Below are 13,892 nucleotides of genomic sequence, written 5' to 3'. Positions count from 1 at the left end.
TACTTAATTAACTGACGAAAGTGTGAAATTACATTAGGAATTTGTGTAATAAAATTTAATTAATGCAAGAATTAGCCTTTAGCATATTAATAATTGCTAACTATTAACAATACATCAAAAGGCTTACCTGATCAATAACAACAAAATAAAATGTAATTATTAGTAAACAATATCATATTCAATCATTCATTTTTCTGTAACTGGTAGTCAATTAACACACAAATGTAAAACTACAAATTCCAAGATTTGTATCTTATAAAGGATCAAAGAGGAGGTAATAACAGATTGTCTCCCCTTAATCTGATCAAATCAACACCTTGATGTAACAATTTCAGTGATATCTGATATAAATATCTTTATTGGTAACATAAACTGTATAAAAATGGTCATCGTAAAAAAATAAAATGTCCCAGACAGAAGAGAATAAAAAATAAACCTTCAGGTTAAAAAGAAAAATGTAATACCTACTTCCAATTTAAAATATAAAAATGTTGACACAGAGTAATGTCTTGCCTTCATTGCAGAAATATGAAAAACATTATAAAATTATACTGCCTTAACATGAAAATAGGATTGGATATCCCTTTAAAAGTACCTCAAAAGTTTTCTTGATCATTATTCTTGTTATGAAAACTGCAACACTAGTAATTCAAATTCAGTGTAGCACTTATTGCCATGCTTCAAAATTTGATATATTGATGCTGTCATAGAAGCAAATTACTACCAGTTGAAATTCAGGGGTCTTATAATAAAACATACCAGTAGTACCTATTGAAAACAATATAATTATTCATTTCTGAAAATGTTAAAATGATCACTGAAGAACTCTTTTAGAATACTTCTTTGGAAAAGTTACTCCAACAAAGTTGCAAGATATTGATATAGGAAGGCATATTTTCCCAGATCAGAAGTACCCTTGTTAGTACACTTTTAAATGCAATTAAAGGTGTGCTGATTTTTTAGCATTAACCAAGATTCATATGCATTTGAGATGGAAAGACTGTCCCTTTTTTGTTACTTATTAAAAGAGAAGACCTTTTTTAAAAAAGCTTTAATGCTTCATATTGCATAATTGTGCCTATGTCCCACTGGGGACGGTGACGATAAGTAAGGAAGTAATTGCAAAATTTAATAATGAAAGCAAAGGGACTATATTTAGAGACATCTGAGACTTTGTAATATGTTTGATAAACAAGTAATTGAAGATGAATATCATTTTATTTTAGTATGTGAAAAGTATAATGAACTTCGAAAGAAATTTATCAAACCATATTATTGGAGAAAACCTTCAAATTTTTAACTCATACAACTGCTATCTGTTCATAATGTAAAGGAACTTAACAATTTAGGGAAGTTTTAATTCTGGCCGAGAAGGCACATAATTAATTTCATCATTTTAAATGCTTTATATGTGTTATGTTTAATCATACTCTGCTGTACTGTTATATGGGTATACTTACTTATATGAATATTTGACTAATTGTTTAAATGTAAATATATTTCACTGATGAAATTGAATATTTGTAATATTTATATTCTATAAGCTGTATTGCTTACGAATAAAAGATAATTCTAAGTTAGTGGTTTTTCTCCTTTTGTATTAACCTGACTAAATAAGGCCCTCACTTTTCAATACTTGTTAAAATTGGCATAGTAGAGTAGCAGAATATAGCGACTGAATTATCTAGGTTACTTTTGTATTAGAAGTTTTACATGTGAAAACTTTCCAAAATCAATTTCCAGTAGAACATGAACAAAGGATCACAGTTTGTTAATTTTACAGCAAAGGTGGTAATAATTACTACATAACAATAAGATACATGTGTATTAATTTCAGGTAGCTTGAAGCTACAATAGATCAAAGGTAAAACCAAAGGGAGTTAATAGCAAATGGTCTCTCTTTATCTGGTCAAATCAACACATTTATATAACAATCTGTAACCATTATACATGTTATCCTACAAAAAATCTTTATTGGTTAAATAAACTTGTGGAAAATACATTGTAAGGAGGAAAATATGTCATAAATTAAAATATTTCATTTTAGTACTTGGTTTCAAATCCTAAGGGCAAAACTACCAAATGGAAAATTAGCGTAAAACAAGCATTTTCTGTATTTTTTAATCTGAATAAAAAAAGATGTTAAAACAAGTTATCTAATATCATGCTTCATAAGAATTAACCATGTCTATTCCATCCAGATCCTTTCAATTATATCATTTTATTTCAATCAATAAATTTGAACTCAATCAGTATGCTGACTTAGTATTTTAAAAATAGTATTACTGCCATTTGCTGGAGAGAATAACAGATTTCTTTATTTTTCTTATCATTTGCATTCAATTTAAAAACATATTTCTATCTTTGCTAACATTTCCCTTTTGTAACATGTTAATTTCAACAAGAACAATTTAACTTTGTGATGTCTATGTAGGACTTTATATAGTTTAGTTGTCTCTATAAGTAAAATTTGCACAAAATATAAACCTGTTACTTAATGTTTCAGCATTTATTGAAGTTTTATCTATTTTGATATAAGTTAAATGAGATTGAGGGAGGTTGTCAAGTGGCATTTATTTAGTGCGTAATCAGGATGAGGGTAAAAGGAATTGATGGATGCAATGCTATGTAACATAAACCTAATTGAAACAACAAAACCTGAAATATATATTGAAGTGAAAAAAGTAATGTGAGCTGTATGCATCATTTAGTACCTCAAATGCTTTCAAAAAGATTATCTATATACATTTACTAGTTTTAACACGGTTGATTCTTAAAGCTATATGTCAAAGTATGAAATATTCGCTACTGGAATATGCAAATAAGTCAATCAATCAAAACAGGAAAGCTACATATGGCAATATTTGTACTATTCAATATTAAGGTAATTCATGTAATAATTTTTGTGCATTAGAATAATAGAAAACTTAATTGAGAGGATCATAGAAGAGTTAAAGATCAAGAGAAACTGAAAGAGAAAAGAAATGTCTAAAGATAACCCAACATGGGTTTACTTCATTTGGTTCAGAAAAATGTTTAAATACTGTAACATTTGTCATTTGTAACTTCAAATCAAGATTTATCTCTATAGGTATAATGAAAACAAAATATTACAGTTAAAAAGATTTATATTTAAGTGTATGAGTATAGTAAAAGCAGAATTTTGGCTTATGGGCAAAATTGGCAAAACCATGAAGTCAAATAGTGACAAAAATACATTTTTTTCTCAATCCATGAAAATAAGTATCAAAGAAAATAAAGACATGTACTGTCAAGTATTTAGAAAAATTCCTAATTATTTTTTTTTTTTTGGTTCACAATTGAACAAAATCCTAAATTATCAGTTTGCGTAAGACTAAACCACTGCCTCTGCAGATAATTATGTGACCATAGGACTCAGAACAATGCTCAAACAACTTAACACATACACACACAGCCTACACGGAAGCACACTCATACATAAATGTGTGAAAAATGAAGAAAACATGTCTGACTCATGTTTCCTTTTCTGAAACAAATAAGCTTGGACACTGTGTGATATCTAGTGGTCATTGACAAGGCTGAACAAAAACAGGCTAACATTCTCACTATGACGTCATTTAATTGTACCCAATCATAAAACACCCCCATTTAAACCTAGATTAGTTATATTTTCTCTATTTTAGACAAATCTTTTTGTTTGTGACAGAAAAATAGACACCTATGTATCCCCTACAGGTAACCGACATGAAAGAAACAATCAGGTGAAAAATATCCATTCCTAATTAAGCTGATCAATTTTGGAACATGCTGTGACGATGAATAGAGCACACCTCAGTAACCTGAGACTCAATGTGATTCAACTTTGTCAGAAGTTCTCAAACAATAACACTTTACAAGCTTTGATGTTTACAAAATTCTAGTAAACAGTCTATAATTGTGACTGAGCAAAATCATGATGGTCATTTATAATTTATTTTGGACATATGGAATCCTCTTTCATCCGATTAGATAATTGAATAGAATTATGAACAAAAATAGAATTGTATCCACTTTCAACAGGAATAATCCCTCTGAAGTAGATGACATGCAATTTTTTTTAAAAGTAAGCTGTTTGAATATTTGTGATGATGAAACACCTTTCTTTAATTCAAGTAGGAATGTGTTGCAAGGTGCCCAATTATAATATCATTGTATTGGACAGGTGTAATTTACAAAATGGTCATATGTAATTATAAACATTTTTTTCTCTCTCAGCTGTTTAGAGTAAAATATTTCCCTCAAGGTTTTGAGTCTGTTCTGACCATTGCCATTTCAAACCATATGTCATAAAAATAAAACATACAATTAAATAAAAACTTGCTCAGTTCAGCGACCAATAGGTTGACCACTAAAAACCTTGCAAAATAGGTAACAAGAAATGTAATCAGGACAATTTTTTGCACACACTTGTATTAAACTGGTTCGCTATAAGATTGACAGTATTTTTTTGATTTTTTGGGTGTTTGTTTTAGACAAAATCAGTTCAAACGGTAATATGATGGCAAAGGTTTTTTATATACAGTTAAATCAATGTTTGTTGTAATATAAGCTAATTCTGAAATAAATCTGGATAGTTAATAAACTGATTTGCCTTCATGATTAAGGCATAAAAAAAATCAATTACATTCCGTTTGATTTATGAATTTTTGTCATCAACAGCAGACATAAAGATTTCCTGTAATGGTATTTGTCTAAAATGGTCAGCACACACTTAAATATTTCTATTTACAGAAAAGAAAATATTTGCTGTTATAAAAAGGTCAACAGATTAATATACTTTTTCAGTGTACCTCCCAAAATATGCTACTTTAATATCATAAAACTGTAATTTTTAATCATAATGTATTTAGATTGATTTCCAAGATGATACATTATGCTCTTTCCCCTAAACACGGAAATACATCACAATGATTCTGTAATAATATTTGTAATATATATAAATGAGTTTTATGTTTTGAAATCAAACATTTGTCAAAACTGACATAATTTAATATAATAAATTACTAAAGATCATGAATATACAACATAATTATAATACTATTGCTAATTAGAATTCTTGTTCAATTTTTTTTGGACTAATCATTAGTAATTTTATGAGAAGTGTCAAAAAATAAATGTGATAATGATAGATCATTGTTTACTGGAACGTAGGTAATCATCTTTAAAAAAAGAACAATAAGAAATTTATTTAAGAAAGTGTCGACACAAGATCGAGAGTAGTTTATCCTACTTAAGCTTTGGATTATTACTTATAATTTCTTCAATCTGCTTACCTGATATATATTCAATAGATTTCTTATACATTTATGTAATTTATCCCTCATATAACAGTAGTCTGCCGATTAAACAAAAAGCTGTGATTTAAAACCTGTTGAAATCGAGGAACTGCTTGATTTAAGCTTCTTGTTTGTGTTAAGAAACTGATCCCGTCATTTAGCCGATTTAAACGTAACAATTGGAAATTGGTGACATGAATGTATTGTGTTTGGTTGGTCAATCAAGAAAAAAAACTGTAGGCCGCCATCTTCTTAAAGGAAAGTTATAGAAGATTGAAGAGATTAAAAAGACCAATTCTGAGAGCTGATCAAGTGTTTTGATCAACATAAATAAAAACACTTGTTATGAAATGAAAGTAAATACAAATATCATGCTGGGATTATATAACATTGAGATTTATTCATTTAAGACTGTTAGCAACAATAATACCAAATATTTTGAATTTCAGTCTTTACTCGGACAACTAGGAGCTGGGAACAGTATGTGTACCACACTAAGTGATTATCATTAACCTCAAGCAGGGAAGAGGGGGCGTGCATTATGTTTTTTTCCTAAAAAACTATATATTCTGGTCCCCAATTTGATGAAAAATAATATTGTGATCAAGCAGATGACAACAAATAATTCTGAATCTAGATTTCCCCAATTGCTTATAGTGTTAAATTTTGAAAAAAATATTTGATTGACAACGTTGAAAAACAAAACAAAAATGTTTGTAATTTGTGCTTAAATTTATTTCTGACTTGGACGAAAAACCATAACTTTCCCTTGAAATGAAATGGTTGCTCCCTAAATTATATGATGTATACTTACTGTGTTATTGACATGATAATTTTGTCTTCTCTGCTTGGCTAGATGTAGTTTGACCTACAATTAGAATTGACATATCATTGAGTAATAGATATTTAATGACACAAATGGAGGTAATTAACAGTAAATAAATTGCTCAAAATTCAATGTTTAACATAGAGTATTTGAAAACTATGAAAGCACGAGTATATTCAATCATTGGATTTTTTTTCCACCTTTAATTTCAGAATCACTTTTATTGGATACCTTTTTTTCTAATACCTATATCATTCTTTAATACCATAAGTGCATCATTTCTGCTATTTATGGTAAGCCTTACTATAATAGCCCTGTTGCATGGTCTGTAATAATTATTCATTGTGGCCTAAAATAATTCTTGTTGGATTATTAGTCTCTTTTCTTGAAACGTGAAATATCAACCAACTTCTTTTGCCCTATATGACTGACTGGAAAAGTGAATTAATTAAAAGAATCTGTGTATTTCATGACTTTAAAATATAGGTTTGCAATGAATATCTTTGGTAGGTTGATCATATTGATTATTTGTGCTTTGTCCAGTCATAACTGGGTTTTTTTTCTGCTTGGGGATAACAGAACATTTTGTTTCTGTGAAGTACTTTGTATAATTTGTAAAATGTATAAAACAAATACTGCTGTTCAACTCTTTAGTTTTTACATAACATTAATTTTAATCAACATAGACTCTATTTTGTTGACATTTGTAACTTTTCTTTTGCTGAGTAACATTCCTATAAATTTCAGTCAAGTGCAAAAATGCATGATTGTAAAATGTGCATGACATAGCTCTTGTTTGTTTAGGTGAGTTCATCCATATTTTTACTGTTCTGCATGTATAGGTAACTTTGTATTGCTTTGGCTGCTTTAACTATATTTTCAGAATATTTATCCATTTCTTGATGTAATCAGAGACATATATACACATGTATATATGTCTCTGATGTAATGTATCTTTTTTTTCTATTTTCTGTTTTAGGAAGTACTGTAAAAGAACTGTCATACTGTAAAGCTAACAGGCCTTGGAATAGTTTTAATGACAAGATAATTTACTAGAGGCTCTAATGTGTTGCCATCCTTTGTCTATATTCATATTCATTTCTAAAATTTAGAAAACTCCACCTTATTCACAACACACCTTCAATTAGTACTTGGAATTCATAATATACCTGAAACCTAGTGTTGTCAAAGGGGTCTCAATGGTGGCAGGGTTCTCATCCCGGATCCTGATTATTGTTTTGTCCGATTCCCATATCCCACCTATCATTGTAAAGATAATTCTGGTGATTTTACACTTAGTAATTGGACTATCACGTGGAATGATTACAAAAATTGACCAATCCAGTATCATGCTTAAACCTAAATCATACACTGAAATTCCACTGAAGGCTTCAATTGTTTTTTCCTTAACCTTGTTTTCCTTCTATTTATCCTACTTAGTACAATACAAAGATCCTGGCTACAGAGGATGTATAGAAGGTACAATTTGTAACATGAACTCTTTATTTGCTATATCTTTAACAAAGTATGGGTGTTGGAGTCAATATCAACAACATGAACCTAATATATGCTTCATTCTACCAAGTATCAGACTCCATTTGACCTTTTTAAAAGCTAGAAATTCCATTCTTTCACACGACACAGCTAGATTGAGCGGAGCAATTAGACAATTCACTAAGTAGTTCTTAAAATACAGAGTGGAAACTACATTGTATATTTGAATGTGAACATTAGAATCTGCAAAATTAAAATAAATTTGTGACCTTGAACTTCAACTAAAGGTTCTGATCTTGTTTGAATATAGTGGTGGTGGTGAAAGTTCATGATATAGACAAGACTAATTGGTAATTATGAATTTAAGTCTGCAATTTTGAACTAATTTGTTACCTTGAACTTTTAGTTTAGATACTGACAATTATTAAAATATAGTTATCACCTTAGATTGCTAAGCACCATAGCAATGTCATTACATACATTTTTTGTTTAAATTTGGAAAATGGGAAAATTTTAAATATTGTTCGACAAGCCTCTTTATAAAAGAAAACATCTGTTAAAAAGTTTGAAAAATAAAAGGACTCATTGACCTTACATCTTCCTTTTATTCATATTTAAGAACACAAAAACTCTGCAAGGGGAGATAACTACAAAAAGTAAAGTTTAATTTTCAACTGGTGTCTATTGGTCATGGAAATTAATTTATAATTAAGTATTTCAACATGTTACTTTCTTATAATAAGTACATTTCTATAATGAATACATATTCAAGGACGTCAAAGTTCAATTCCCAGCGTGAAATGAACTGTCAGATTTAAAACTCACAATACAATGCAATTATTACATATAAATTTATTCTATGGAAAATAAAATAATATTTGGGAATATAATAAAAATATTGAATGACATTAAAAATAACAAATAATTCAATAATTAAAATATATAATTGAAATTTTAATAACATTTACCTACCAAGTGAGCAATTTATAATCCCCCATATTGTTTTGATATTGATATTAAATAAGAAAATCGTGCTAAAATAAGACTTTATCTGGATATTTACCAAAATATTATTAAAATGTTCAATGGCCAAGTTTTTAATTCAGATTTAGGAAATAAAATCAAAAGGATAATTCCTAGAGCTATTGTGTAGACTGTTCAATGTTATAACAGTTCAGATTTATAAAAAACGGCCACGGTACGTCTTTTGTTTTCATGTGCAGTTTTAAACTAAAATGAACTGTGCTGATAAACCTAATAAGTTTTAAGTTTAAATGAACTTTTTCTTTATAGGTTTGTGGTCATTTCTTTTGTTTTACATAAGGGATAAGCTATACAAATGTAAGACATTAAATTACAAGTGGATTTGCCAAATGTGCAGGATTACATGAAGTCATCGACAATGTGGTTGATATTCCAAAGAAGTGCATATGCTTAGCTACTTGACATTGGGTTCAGTAATTAGGTCAAGGATAGGCAAATGAAGAAGTCAAAAGTGGAAACACTACATCTTTTTAAACTAATGAAAAAAACGAAACATAATTCATTAAACTATTTTAACCTTGAACACCATGTGACCATCAGACAAAGAAATTTTCCTTAAATGCACTCATATTTTAATCTTAAGTCTTAGACCTCAAGATAAGAAAATTTAAATATTGTCATCCAAGAAACATCAATGATTTAGAAAGACCAGATACCACTTGCTATCATAAAAGAGGGTGGAAGTATTTTATAAGGCCCTTTTCAAGAAGGCAGACCATTCTTTTAAAGAAAGGAGACAGGACTTTTTCCAAGTCCAGGTGAGTGACCTTCAGGCAGGATCCTGTTTAAGAATACTTTCAGTTGTGGAAATTTAGAACAATTAAAATTAAAGATGTAATACAAGAGACACTGAGGATACATTTGTAACTTATAAGTTTATTCTGAGGATACATTTGTAACTTATAAGTTTATTCTGAGGATACATTTGTAACTTATAAATTTATTCTGAGGATACATTTGTAACTTATAAATTTATTTTACAACAAGAGGCTGTCACAACGACAGCAAACCGGATTTATTAACATTTATTTGTGTCCTGGCAATATCACAATAAAGGGCTGCGCTTAGGCGCATGATACGCCCGTTGCTCTTTTAACTTGTCTTTTATGCTTTAAATGAATTTATATGATCAACTAGAAATAGTGTGAGCCCTGTCAAATACAAATAATAAATAAAAATGCACAAAAAAATTGGCACTATTAAGGCTACCTCAAATTTAACTAAGTTTGTTTTCTTAATTTTTCATCCATACATAAAATTTTGTGAAAGTGTTAGTTATAGTCCCAAAATTGGAAAAATCCCCCCTTTTTTAAGCATAAAAATTCATAACACGGAAATGTAAAATCTGAAATTTATAAAAATTGAAAGGGAGCTTACATTAATAGATATAAACAATTCACCAAAGTTTCATGGACATTGGTGAAAGCCTTTTTGAGTTATTGTCCGAAGTGTTAAAAATCACCCTTTTTTTATGAATAAAGCCCCATAAATCCAAAACTTTAAATCTGAAATTTATAAAAATTGAAAGGGAGCTTACATCAATAGATATAAACAATTCACCAAAGTTTCATGGACATTGGTGAAAGCCTTTTTAGGTTATTGTCCTAAGTGTTAAAAATCACCCTTTTTTTATGAATAAAGCCCCATAAATCCAAAACTTAAAATCTGAAATTTATAAAAATTGAAAGGGAGCTTACGTCAATAGATATAAACAATTCACCAAAGTTTCATGGACATTGGTGAAAGCCTTTTTGAGTAATTGTCCGAAGTGTTAAAAATCCCCCTTTATTTATGTATAAAGCCCCATAAATCCAAAACTTAAAATCTAAAATTAAAAAAAAACGAAAGGGAGCTTACATCAATAGATATAAACAATTCACCAAAGTTTCATGGACATTGGTGAAAGCCTTTTTGAGTTATTGTCTGAAGTGTTGAAAATCCCCCCTTTTTTATGAATAAAGCCCCATAAATCCAAAACTTAAAATCTGAAATTAAAAAAAAACGAAAGGGAGCTTACGTCAATAGATATAAACAATTCACCAAAGTTTCATGGACATTGGTGAAAGCCTTTTTGAGTTATTGTCCGAAGTGTTGAAAATTCCCCCTTTTTTTATGAATAAAGCCCCATAAATCAAAAACTTAAAATCTGATATTAAAAAAAAACGAAAGGGAGCTTACGTCAATAGATATAAACAATTCACTTAAGTTTCATGGAAATTGATGAAGGTGTTTTTGAGTTATTGTCCGAAGTGTGGACGACAGACGGACAGACGGACGGACGGACGGAGAGACAACGGTATACCATAATACGTCCCGTCCCGGGCGTATAAAAACAATTACTGATGAATGGTGAAAGTGAAAATCGTCAATATCAAATTTAACCTCCATTTTGTCATCAGTATCAACATATTAAAATTTGAAAAGCTTAGATTGAATGGTTCATGAGTAAATGCAACAACGTGAATGGAAATGCCATATTACAATCTTTCAAGAACCACAACTCCTGAACGGTAAAAGTCAAAATGGTCATTATTGAACTTGACCTATATTTTGTCATCAGTAACAACATTTAAAAATTTCAAAAGCTTTGGTTGAATGGTTCATGAGAAAATGCACGGACACGACTGGAAACACCATTTTTCAATCTTTCAAGAACCATAACTCCTGAACGGTAATGTCAAAATCGCCATTATTGAACTTGACCTTCATTTAGTTGTCAGTAACAACATATTAAAATTTTAAAAGCTTTGGTTGAACAGTTCATGAGTTAATGCACGGACAACATTTGATTGCCGCCCGCCCGCCGTACATCCCGAAATCAATAACCGACATTTTTGTCACAAAAATCCGGTTAAAAATTAATTTACTTTTCAAAGGAACTGTCCAGGAAACTATATCAAATGAGTTCATCATTTCCAGACAAGCACCTTCCGTATCCATGTCAACCCTTCAGAATGAATGATGTTTCTGCATGTCAAAAGATATTTATCATTAAGTCTCATATTAAACTATAATCAATGCTATCAACCTGAGATTCAGTTTTTATGGAAGTTAAGTGTCCACAAGCATAGCTGAAGTATGAGGGAAAATGTCATTTTTCTATCCATAACTTTCAACAATAATCGAAAGTAATATTACATATTCGAGCATTTACAGTGGCGGATCAAGACATTTTCATCGCCGTTTTGCATTTGCGCCGATCTGCATTTCATTTGCGCCGATTTTTGTTTTCATTTGCGCCGATTTTTTACAGGTAAATTACAGGTTAATTACAGGGGAATAGATATAAGAAGATGTGGTATGAGTGCAAATGAGACAACTCTCCATCCAAGTCATGTTATTTTTCATTTATCATTATAGACCTCTTCCGTCTTCAAGTTGTACACTATATTCACATACTTTAAAATCAAGAAGTAAAAACCTTAGATAAAAGCACTATGGTTTATACTAAAATGACGAATTGAAAATCTATTTACAGCATTTAAATCCATAAAAACGAAATACATTAAAATCATAAATCTGTTATTGCTGAGTATTTATAGGCAACATATTTAATATATTCCTTTCTTGTGATTTCGTCTCTTCTATATTTGTTGTAATTGTCAATAACGAAATCCATCTTTTCTTTGTCTTGCTATTAACGTACTTATGTGTATGGCCGTCGATGGTTATAAATTTAAACTCCTAGGATAGTTGCAGTCTGCAATATGTCCATCAATTACAGCAATGTTCAGAACAATATGAATCAAAATTAACTAAAACCTTTGTTTATAAACAGATTTTACCAATATACCTGCACGGTATAGTATATTTACAAGTATTAACTTACCTGTAAATCCAATTAGGAGCAAATATAAAATCGGCGCAAATGAAAAAATGAAATCGGCGCAAATGAAAGAATCAAATTTTGTTAAATCGGCGCAAATGTCATACGCCCATTTTCATAAAGGGGGTGGGGTCCACACCAGTCATTCCCTATATATTCAAACAAATTTTTCCCACACAAGCAGGTGGGGGCCATAATCTTTCAACCGGTTTCATTGAAGTTTAAAGCTGGCATGTCAGTAATTGCTAGTAGTTCTTTGAAAATTTATGTATCATTGTCATTTTACTTACCTATTCTGACTCTGGACTCAGACTTCCATTTAAATGAATTTTACCGTGCTTATTGCTGTGAGTTTGTTTTTTCCAAATTGACTAGAGCTAGATATATAGGGGGAGTGTTGAGATCTCACAAAACATGTTTAACCTCTACATTCTTGCACCTGTTCCAAGCCAGGAGACTCTGGCATTTGTAAGTCTTAAATTTTAGTTCATTTATATGTAGTTTTAGTATGACATTCATTTTCACTAAACTAGTACATTCTTTTGTTTTGGGGGTCAGCTGAAGCCCGTCTATGGTGCATGCATTTCTCGCTGTGTTGAAAACCCATTGGTGGAGTGGGGAGCCTTAATGTGCAACATAAGTAACAATGCAATGCAGCATTAATCCCTTCAAACTAACAGAAAAGCAATAGCATCATTTTAAAAAACAGCACAAGTCTGGATGTCAAGTGCCTAAATCACTCTCCTGTAATGTTTTGCTTAAATCTTTCATCAATGATTATTTTTGCTATACAATATATATTAATGAGTGGCTTAAAAATGTCATTTAAACTCTCTTTGTATCCATCATATTTTCTTCAAAAGCAAAAAATATGCATTTTGGCTATGACGTAAGGAAATAAAATGCAAAACTTAAACTAGATACTCTGAAACTTATAGAGACAAAGTTTGGCTGAAATCGATTCATTAGTTTCAAAGGAGAAGATTTTTTAAAGTAAGCAAACTAGATAACAAATTGAGAAAAATTGTCTTTTAAGGGCAATAACTCCTTTAGAGGTCAATTGACAATTTTGGTCTTGAAAAACTATTTGTTGTTCTTACTTTGCTGAATTGTTTTGCTGTTTACAGCTTTATCTTTATCTATAATGATGTGCAAGATGGTTATAAAAACGGCAAAATTTCATTAAAACTACCAATTTAGTTGCAGCAACCAAACAATGAGTTGTTAGATTAATTTGAAAATTTCAGTGCTGATAGAACATGACCAAATGAACAATTTGAACGCATGTCAGATTTGCTCTAAATCCTAATGCTTAAGTTTTTTGAGATATAATCCATGAACAGTTTTTCTTCAAGGACCACCATCCCAAAAAAAGATTGTGAGAACTGTGGTTTAGCCTAGAAAT

General features: G+C 30.1%; 1 protein-coding gene across 3 annotated transcripts in view; it reads right to left on the bottom strand.

Moving 5' to 3' along the window:
• The window catches only part of LOC139485012 (protocadherin beta-13-like), a 75,898-nt gene that overhangs the window by 22,998 nt on the left and 39,008 nt on the right, over positions 1–13,892 (bottom strand). For 2 of the 3 annotated variants that reach the window (XM_071269104.1, XM_071269106.1), the window contains one exon: positions 6,112–6,165. The gene's annotated coding sequence lies outside the window, so the exon portion shown is untranslated. Of the gene's footprint in view, positions 1–5,294; positions 5,436–6,111; positions 6,166–13,892 lie in introns of those variants that run through there. The other variant, XM_071269105.1, reaches the window with a different exon arrangement.

The sequence above is a fragment of the Mytilus edulis genome, chromosome 8, assembly GCF_963676685.1.
Source record: "Mytilus edulis chromosome 8, xbMytEdul2.2, whole genome shotgun sequence".
Taxonomy (NCBI): Eukaryota; Metazoa; Mollusca; class Bivalvia; order Mytilida; family Mytilidae; genus Mytilus; species Mytilus edulis.
This window is presented reverse-complemented; position numbering and strand designations above follow the sequence as displayed.